The following is a 10,513-nucleotide window of genomic DNA, read 5'->3' as shown; positions in this document are numbered from 1 at the left end:
CCGGCCTCCCGCGGGCCGGTGCCCGCCCGCATCGGCTACTACGAGATCGACCGCACCATTGGCAAGGGCAACTTCGCGGTGGTCAAGCGGGCCACGCACCTAGTGACCAAGGCTAAGGTACTGGCCCGACGGAACTAGACGACCGGGGGGCTCTGCAGCCCGGGGCCGGCGGCGTGTGGCGGGGGCGGGCGCGGTGGCGGCGCCGAGGCTGCGGGGTCGAGTCTGGGTCCTGGAGTGGAGCAGAGCGCAGGGCGGGCGCGGGGAGGGGGCGCCACTGACAAGTGGAGAGGGACCGGCGGGCGGCGCGGAGCGCCGGGCACGGAGGGAGCGGAGGCTGGGACTCCATGCAGAGGGGGAGCCGAGCGCGGGACTGGGCGCCGGGGGCGCAGGGTCCCCGGGGCAGGGTCTGCGAAAGGGGGCTTGCAACTCGCAGGGAGCCCAGAGCCAGTACACCAGGAGACTCTGGAACCTGTAATAAGGAAACCAGAAACAGAATATGGGCATGGACGGTGAAATATGGACCAGGAAGATGGGGGCATGCAGTCAGACGTGGGGTTCCGAGGGGAGCAAGGACGGCTGGGACATGTCCTCTCTCCCCCTCTCTCTCTCACTCTCTCTGCCTCTGTCTCTGTGTGTGTGTGTGTGTGTGTCTGGAGGGTGTAGGGTCCTGGGAAATATGAGGAGCATAGCGCCTGATGACAGGGACACAAATCTGCGTTTGATCGTCTAAGACGTAAGAAATGGTAGGAAGAGAGACCTTCAAAGAGACCATGTTATTGAAGGAGGCAGTGGAGAAAATGGGGAATAAGGGGGTGTTGATGGTGTGGATTTACTTTGCTGGTTTGCAAGAGAGGATAGGATCCTGGGAATTGGGGACCCTGCAGATCAGAGGCCCCAGGGGGCTCCTGGTCTGTGGTCACAGTAGGTTAAACAATTTTAGTGGGTAAGGCTGCTGCTTATTTTTAGATATTGGAGGGTCTAGAATTGTGGGGTTTTGTAAACTCATGGTGGGCTTTCTGTGTTGTGGGGAAAGCATTGAAACTGACGAGGCACATAAGGAACCAAGACACTGGAGTGTTGTGAGAATAACAATCTGTTGGACCCTTTGGTTCCCAAGGGATTTGAGGAGCTGAAATAGTGAAATTGGCCAAGGTCAATTAGGAAGCCATATATGTGTATGTACACGCACATATATACGCACACATTTCTCCCTTAAGGAAATATGCATAGTGTTTTTAAACTTGATAGGTTCCATAAGGCCCATTTTCACTCCACTTTTCTCTTTGGCTGAATACTTTTAATGTAGTCATTCATTATATTTAAAAGTACGGATTGTGATTTCTTTCACCCTCACCAATGAAGAACCTTTATACCAAAGCCACATCAGTTCCCCTCACCTCCTCAGCTTATAGCCTCTGGTTATTATCACCTACCTTGTTTTTGCTTTTATGGCGACAGTTAAATTGCTTGTTTCCAGAAGCCAGTGACATAGCTAAGCCTTTTCTCCTGATCCCTTGCAACCTGCAGTTCCTCCCTCCTCCCCATTTCTGTCAGAGACTACTGGGGCCCCTCTTTACCAGGGTGGCAGGGAAGGTGGCTGTGGAGAATTGATTGGTCAGTTTCACTTCCTCTGGAGGGCCCCCTTAAGCCTTTTTTTTGCCAGTTTTTATCAGAAGGCCTCAAGTCTGTAGGTCAGGGCTGAAAAAGATACCAAAGTCCAAGACTCCTGACATTACTGTCAGTCAGACCCTGAGGAAGACAGAGCTTGGGGAGTGGGGACAGTAAACTCTGGTACATTCCTTCTACCCTGAAACCCCTCTCACCAAGTTTCCAGTTTTGTTTACCGTTATCCAAGCTAAACTTACATTCACAAACAAATGGAGGTGTCCACGAGCTGTTTCTTGTTTTGGTAGTCCCCCCCTCATTGGTACACAATCCCCCCCCCCCACCTCCCCCCCCCCCAAGTAATCGCGTTGTGCTCCTGTGATTATTTTGCACTAACCTCTCGGGGACACTCAATGAACTTAATTGGTTGCTTGGTTTGTGGTGCCTGTGATTTTTAAAATTTCGTGTCTTCCAGCCCTTGGATACACCAAAATATTGATAAAAATCTGTGACAGACAGGGTTGAATGTTTTTGTAAATGTAATTGCTAACAGTTGATTCTTGGTTTTTATACATAAAAGAGACATTTCTGTCTTCAGTAGTCAGCAAACCCAGTGGCTAATTATGGCTGGTCTGCCCGCTTTCTAATTTTCTAGGGGTTTCCCCCCCCCCCCCCCCCCCCCGCCGCACCCCAGTGTTTCTCTGAGGCTTTGGTGTCCTTTAGGATTGCAGCGTTTTCAGTATTGGCTTGTTTATGAGCGGGTGTCACTGTTTATGTTGGTTTTTATCTTTGATCATTTGTGGTGTGCAGTTAGTTATGCAATTCCCATGTATGGAAATAGTCTTGAATGAGATTGAAATGACTTGGACAATGAGTTGCATGTGTCCGTTGGGGCCACACCAGCAGTCATTGGCGTTTCTGTAGCAGGGTGCAGTTTCCCAGTTACAAATGCCCTATTCCCCCCCTCCCGCCGAAGTAGCTCTGACGACATGCATGAAGCTTAATTCATAAGGACTTGTCCTGTGTTCTGGGTGGATGATGACTACCTTCTGACCTGTTCCACACTTATCTGGATCCACATAGTTGGAAGGGTTTCTCAAATACTGACAGCTTAGCTGTGCCTAACAGCTGTTGACATACATGGCTCTCGAGGCTGTGATTTGTTATGTAATGGTGGGGAAGGTGCATAGGTACTGGAAGTTGCAGAAGCTGCTGCTGCTGTCACTCAGGCAGGTAGATTTTTCTGCCCAGGCACTGCAGTATTTCTCTTACTTCTGCAGTCAGGTCACTTGGAACCAAAGAAAGCTATTTTCTCCCCCTTCTTTTTCCAGAATGTATCTTTCTGTTCAGCTTATCTCTTAGATGCATATACACACACACATGTATATTTTCCCCTTTCCTTTTTTTCCTCTTGTGGCTCCTTAAATCGTGTGGCTTTTTCTTGGAATCGTATACAACAGTCATACTCTAGTAATTCAGATAATACTTGTTCTGACTGAATGAGGTTAGATAATAGGTATTTTCTGAGGAATATTTCTAATCATTGTTTCTCACACACTGCCTATTCCAAAGGTGAAGAGGTGAAAGTAAAATTCATTTACTAACTGAGCTACTGCCCTCCAACCACTGGTAAGTGATGAAGCAGGCCCTTTCCCCAATATGTTAACTCTCAAACCTTCTGCAAGTGGGACACTGGGGTGTCTTGGGTGGCACGGCATCCGTGAGCTCAGACTTCATATTGGCAGCACTGCGGTGCCAAGAGCGTCACTGCAGAACTGTTACCAGGAGAGAAGATTCATCTGTGACATACTTTGGTCAGCAGCTTGCCCTGCTTCTGTCTTTGTCCTCTCTCTCTCTCTCTTTTTTTTTTTTTTTTTATGTCATTGTTCTGCAGGAGCTTCCATCCTGAGATTCTCTCACTCTGCTCTTAAGGCAGAACATAATAAATATTGATAAGATAAAAAGTAAGCTTCTCTGCTTTCAAAACAACATCTAGTCCTTTACCTGTGTCCACTCACACCTTCAGTAGCTGAATGAAACTGTGCTGCAATCCCAAGGGTTCATGGTTTTGAATCCACCAGTTGCTCTGCAGAAGGAGGATGGGCAGTCTCCTCCCTTGTAATTTGTTGCCTCTGAAAACCTACTGGAGGGTCAGCTGTGGATTGGTTCTGACTTGATGGCGGAGAGCAACAGCTGGATAAATGGAGTCCTGGGGTGGTGAAAATGCTGACCAGCTCAGTGACTAGACAAAAGGTTGGTAGCTCAAACCCAGGCCCAGCTATTTGATTCTCAAAGTTCACAGCCTTGAAAACCCTTTGTAGCAATTATCTGCATGTTGAATGGCTCCTACCATCAATAGTTGGATGAATAAGAACAACTTCAGGGAGTGAAAAATAGATATAAATTGTGTTTTTTTTTCTTAAAAACGTAAGCATGACTATAAAAGTCATTGAATAAATACTTTTATACTGTATTTCAACAAATATATAGCCCTTTTATATGCTTGAAAAAATAAGAGTTTGAGATTTGGATAATACTATCTGGATTTGAATCCTTGCTACTTATTAATAATAGGGTGATCTTGGGCAAGTCATTTAACCTTTCTGCACTTGATTTTCCTCACTTGTAAAACCTGCCTTACAAGTTTAGGTATTGTGAAGATGAAATAAAACAATACTTGTAAGAGTCTTAGAACCCTGCCAATGCTAGGCAAGTAGTAAATGTTACATATTATCATTCTCATCAGATACTTTAGTTACTAAGAGAAGTAATTTACAGCTCCCCTTTCAGTTTTCTTTTCCACCCTTGGTAACAATAAAGGAGTGATCCACCATCAGTTTATATACATAGATGTTACTATTGTGTCAGGAGAAAAACAGTAGTTGGCTACTTTGAGATCAAACCAAACCAACGCAGTGCCTTCAGGCTGGATTCCAGGTGACTGTCCATAGGGTTTGTGAGTCTGCAGATCTTTACAGGAGGAGTCTGCCCCCATCTGTGTGACCTAGAGAGTCACCTGTAGATTGAAAGCACTGACCTTTCAGTTGGCACCCCATGTGTTACCACCCTGCCAGGAGGACTCCTTTGACCCTGCCAGCAGGACTCCTTTGACGTTAATTTGTGTTAATACCTGTGGGCTAATCCCATGAAAAAGAGCTCTGGTGCCAGCATTGTGTAGTGAGCTGCACTGCTCCCCTTCAAGCCACCGCTTTGAATCCTCCTGCTGCTCTGCTGGAGAAGGAAGGGCAGGACACTCAGATGTGCTGTACGGGCTCAAACCTGCTGGCGGGTCGGGTGTGAGTAGATTCTGACTCAACAGCAATGGACTTTGAGTTGAATCTCATGAAATAGGCATTAAGAAGAATTTCCCATTTGTTCAAGTTTTAGTCGTGAGTTTTGTCTAATGCTGGTTGTTACTGTGGGTTGCCATGAATTTTCAGTATGTTTTAAATATGTTAGATGTTTTCAGTATGTTTTAGTATGTTCTGTCACATGACGGAACAGAGTTTGAGTCTCTTCATCAGGATTTACTTAAGTTTTGAGAATATGAAGTGATCTTCATACAAGCTTGAGAACATATTTGTATCTGGGTGGACAGTTTACTACTGAGAAAGTCAGCAGCAGGGTTCTTGCCTATTCAGTCACGACTGCACTGTGTTTCTTGACTAGACAGGACCCAGAAGTGTGCTCTGTGATTTTAGTGCAAACTTATTTTCACAAGGAGAACAACTCAAAGCGGCTTCATAGCATCATTTTTACAAATAAGGAAAAGCTTAATATAGCAGATGAGATGATACTTACGCTCATTCAGTCAGAGTCACTGATAAGGAGTCATAGCTGACCCTCCCATGCATTTCAGAGGCTGTAAACCACCTGGAGGAGATTACCTGCCTCTCTCCTGTCGAGTGCTTGGTGAATGGAGCCATTCAAGAGCCGCCAACCTCTAGGTTAGCAGCATGGCACAACTCCCTGCACACTAGGCTGCTCTTTAGAAAGCCCAAAACAAAACCCATTGATCAATAGAGGGAAAATTGAAAGAGTTCTGGTGCCCTAGTGGCAAGAAGCTGTGCTGCAATCCCGAAGGCACACCGTTCAAATCCATCAGATTCTCTGCTGGAGAAGGAGGAACAATCTCCTCCTGTGCCAGTTAGATCTAATTCAGTGGCACACAGCAAGAAAAGAAAAGGAAAAAAAAAAGATTAAGAAAAAAAGGAAAGAAGATTTACATTAAATACATTTGAAGATCATAGTTCCATCCCTGGACAGTCGAGAAGTGACACCTGAACAATGACTAATGACATTTGATATAATTGGGATTGGTTACTAACTTTGTTCGTAGTCTGTGAAGAGCTACGAGTGATTGGGACCATGCTTGAGAATCACGACCCCACTATTCCACTCAGCTTCAAAGCTGTTTAACATTCTGGCTTCGTTGCCAGCTCCCTAGAAAGTCCTAGATCGGGCTCACGCCAGCAGTGCCCAGACTAGTTATTTCTCTGCCAGAAGTGCTGTCTTCTTTTTCCAGTCATCAGTTTGGCTAATATTTTATAGTTCATGGCATAAAAGAGGACAAAATTCATGCTTTGAAAAGAAAAAAAAATGCTCTTTACTTGCTAGAGCCTTTATAATTACAAAATACACCACTGATATTTTTGTACCTCTTCCTTATCCATTCATTCATTCACTACTTATCCTTTCATTCATTTCCATACATTTGCTGGATGCATGTTTTTGCCTCATGTACCCCCAATGAGATGGATTAGTACGGTGAATGCAGCAATGGGCCTTAGTGTGTCAGAGATAGTGAGGACGGCATAGGATAGGGCAGGGTGCAGGCTGTCTGTTCTAGGGTCCCTATGAGTTGTACTTGACTCAATGGCACCTAACAACCACAACAACTTCCAGGCTCTGAAGTACACAGTGAATAAGAGAGGGAAAAAAGTTCCTATCTTCTTGACAAAACATTCCTGCCGTCTTGGAGCTTACTTTCTAGAGGGAGGAAGCACACAAGAAACATGTAAATGGATAATGGCAGATAACAATAAATTCAGTGAAGAAAATAAAGTAGGATTATGAGGTAGAGAGTATCTGACTGAGGAGGGGTGCTACTTCAGTTAAGGTGGCAGGGAAGGCCTTTCCAGAATGGTCATATTTGAGTTGAGGCCAAGGTTTAGGCGTAAAGGTTAGATCAAAGGTCATTGTGCTTAAAACTTAATGTACCAATGAAGGAGTTATCTTTTGCTTTTCGAAGAGAGGAGAGAACTAGGGGGAGGGGGATAGAGAAAAAAAGTGCAACAATGAATGAATGGAAATCCAAAATCTCTGTAAATATTCATTAAAATGAATAAAATAAAATTTAACCCCCTCAAAAAAACCCCCAACCAAACACAAAACCAATTTATTGAACAGGGGGAGGCTAGTAAGGAATAAAGTCAGCCAGAAAGATAGGGCCTAATTATACAGATCTCACCAGTCATTTTATGGCGTTGATTGACATCAGAAGGTATTAAAGCAGCGCATTGACAAGATCTCATTTATGTTTGAAAAACTCACATGAGTTACTTTTTAATTAAGGGTAAAAAGTATTTTTGATTAAGGGGAAGTGTTCATTTTTAACAACTTACATGTTTTATGCTCTAAAAAATGGCATCTAATAAACATGATCAACCAACAGACAGTTATTGATATATTGGGCATAAAAGATCTAGAGATGCTCTATTCCAACACCTTCTTTTTCAATGACTAGAAAAATAGACTTTTTTTACAGGCACTATTGAAGTCCTGTAGGCCAATTATCCACTAGGTTCCCTCAGATTATGCCCAGGTTCTGTGTCCAGCTGGTTAGATGGAGGGGGGCCTAGAATTACAATCCAAGTATCTCTACCCTTGACAAATTCTACTGTGACTCTTCCAGTCATAGACAACTTTTCCCTTGCTCCTTTGGCACATGGTTTTGTATTGGAGACACAAGACATATCTATGAATTGAAGTCTGAGATATTTATCCTTAAGTAATACATTCCCAAGAAGTGAGGAAGAGTAAATTCTTTAAAACGGTATTTCATCTGTCTTTTGGGATTCTTGCACTCTGCCACCTCTCCTATTACTTTGCGTTTAAAGCTCCTACTCAAATACTCTTGTTCTCCAGTCTCTTGGTGTCATTTTGACATGACTGAGCTTTCAAAAAACCAAACTTTTCAAAATGCTGAAGATGTTAAAGGGGAAAAAAACCCCAAACAAAATGCAATGACTGTATGAATATTGTTGCTGTTATGTACTGCTGAGTCAGAACTGACTCATGAGCTGACCTCCTGGCAGGTTTGCCGAGGCAGTAAGTTGCAAAGGAGGAGATTGCTCATCTTTCTCCTGTGAAGCAACTGGGGGATTTGAACCATGTGTCTTTGGGTTTGTAACAACTCCTTTCCACTAAGCCACCAGAGCTCATATGAATAATATGCCTTGTATGTTTTTCTGTCACTCATGTATTTAGTTAACTCCCAGGGTATGTGGATTATTCATTTTTGCTCTGTTGGTCTGATCTACCTTAAATGGACTCCTCACTGACCAGATCTCTACTGATTTCCAGGGGAAAGTGTTTTGTTTTTTTTTCTTTAAGCTGAAACTGAGGAGGACCTCATGCACTTGCTGCAAAGGGTCAAGGACTGCAGCCTTCAGTATGGACTAAGGCTCAACGTCAAGAAGACAAAGATTCTCGCCACTGGACCAATTGGCAGCGTCAAGATGGATGATGAAGAGATTGAGAGTGTTCACAGCTTCACTTTGCTCGGCTCCACAGTTAACACTCTTGGTACCAGCTAGTCAGGAAATCAAAAAGCGTATCGCGATGGGAAAGTCTGCCATTAGGGACCTCTCAAACGTACTCAGGAGCAACAGTGTCTCTCTGGAGACTAAGGTGCGCCTGATACAGGTCATGGTATTTGCAATCGCTTGTTATGCATCAGAGAGTTGGACAATGACTAGGGAGGACAGAAGGAGAGTGGATGCTTTTGAGCTGTGGTGCTGGAGAAGGGTACTGAATGTACCATGGACTGCCAGGAAAACAAACAGATCCATCTTGGAGAGGATTAAACCAAGCTGCTCCTTGGAGGCAAGGATTCTGGGGCTTCGTCTGACATACTTTGGACATGTTGCCAGGAGGGACGGGTCCTTGGAGAGGGACATCATGCTTGGGAGGGTGGAGGGACAGCGCAGGAAGGGAAGACCCTCTATGAGATGGATTGATTCGGTGACTGGGGTAATCGGGATGGGTGTGTCAGAGACGGTGTGGTTGGCGCAGGATAGAGCAGGGTTTAGAGCTGTTGTGCATAGGGTCGCTATGAGTCGGAAATGACTCGATGGCACATAACAACAACAACAACAATAATCCATTAAGAAGACTAGTCTCATCAAGATGACACAAAACAAGGGCTGAGAGAACTATTTATCTAGGATTCTTTTATATGATTCTAATTTCTGATCTAAGAGCTATATTCTCCAGGAGAATAACCACATTGATAAAAAGAGTTACTACCTTCTACTAATAATAGTTTTGCCCTTTTCTGGTCTAACTGTAGTCATTCTGTTCCAATATTGAAAGAATAAAAAAATTTTATACATTGCAAATAGGAACCACATATGTATGGCTGTTTATGGGATGGGGAAGGGGAGAAAGTGGCAGAAAAAGGAGTACGGGGAAAAAACAACCGCTGAGATTAGTGGACAGATTGGGGGCAGTGGTTGTGAAGGAAGTGGCAAGTTGCAGTAGGGAGTTGATGACATGTTAGAAAATTTTATGAAATGATAAAATACATTGATTAATATTAAATAATTATATAAAATACAATGCATATGAATGATTTTAAAAACAGAATTATACACCTTAGGGATTTTGTCTTAATATAATAAATAATCACTAGATAAATCAGCACCCATGGTAGCAGCATTCAGGAAATAGAAAAAATGTGTTACTTTGGGCAGATCTGTTGTTAAGCACTTTTTAAAAAAAGTGCTGAATAGCAAGGATGCCAGTTGAAAGACTAAAGTGCACCTGACTCAAGTTGTGTATTTTCTATTGCTTCTTATGCATATGAAAGTTTGACAAAGGAAGACTGAGAGGAATGGATGTAGAGTACTGAATATTACCTGGACTGCTAAAAGTGAGAACAATAGTTTCCTGGAGGAAGAACAGTCAGGGTGCTTCTTAGAGGCAAGGATGGTGAAACTTCATCTCACAAACTTTGGGTATGTTGTCAGGCGGATCTGTTTTTGGAAAAAGATATGGTGGGAAAGGCAGATGGTCAGAGAAAGTGAGGAAGACCCTTAATAAGATAAATTGACACAGTGACCAGTGGTGGGCTTAAGCATGTTTGAGATTGTGAGGATGACGCACACGGCAGAGTTCCGCCCTGTTGTTCATTGGGTCCCTGTGAGTTGTATTTGACTTGCTGGTGCCAAACAACAACAAACAAATGACTACAGTGTCTTGGAAAGACCTCAACAATTTTCAAGAAAGAAATGTAAAACTGCTTCTTTTACTGTCTGTTCAGAAGCAGATTCCATCAGCTACTACAGAACTGTGCGATGAGCTGTCATGAAGTTATGGTAAGGACATAGTTCCCTTTAGCAAGTGTGTCTCTGGCTACTGATAAGCATTTCATCACTGAATTTAGACTTTTTAAGGTGGTAGGAATCAGACTGAATATTTAGCACGTTTTCCAGAACACAGAAAGGGAAGAAAAGCATTTCTACTGTGTGAGCTTGTCTGTGTAGGTTGGTTTCACTCAGTTGGATACTTTTGGCAAGTTAGCTTAAACTAAATTTAGATTTTGATTAGGAAGGTCTGAGAAATGATGCTGCCTAATTCTTTTTTTTTTTTTTCCTCTGGAAGACGGCATACGAGATAAGCAACT

The 10,513-nt window shown here is 43.6% G+C and overlaps 1 protein-coding gene across 1 annotated transcript in view; it reads left to right on the top strand.

Moving 5' to 3' along the window:
• Positions 1 to 6: 6 nt before the first annotated feature.
• Positions 7 to 10,513, top strand: part of SIK3 (SIK family kinase 3) — a 322,634-nt gene continuing 312,127 nt past the window's right edge. The window contains exon 1 of the mRNA XM_006890808.1: positions 7 to 117. The gene's annotated coding sequence lies outside the window, so the exon portion shown is untranslated. The remainder of the gene's footprint in view (positions 118 to 10,513) is intronic.

Source organism: Elephantulus edwardii, unplaced genomic scaffold, assembly GCF_000299155.1.
Source record: "Elephantulus edwardii isolate Elephantulus edwardi_28Jun2011 unplaced genomic scaffold, EleEdw1.0 scaffold00093, whole genome shotgun sequence".
Classification (NCBI taxonomy): Eukaryota; Metazoa; Chordata; class Mammalia; order Macroscelidea; family Macroscelididae; genus Elephantulus; species Elephantulus edwardii.
Note: the sequence above shows the minus strand (reverse complement) of the source record. Positions and strands in the feature narration are given on the sequence as shown.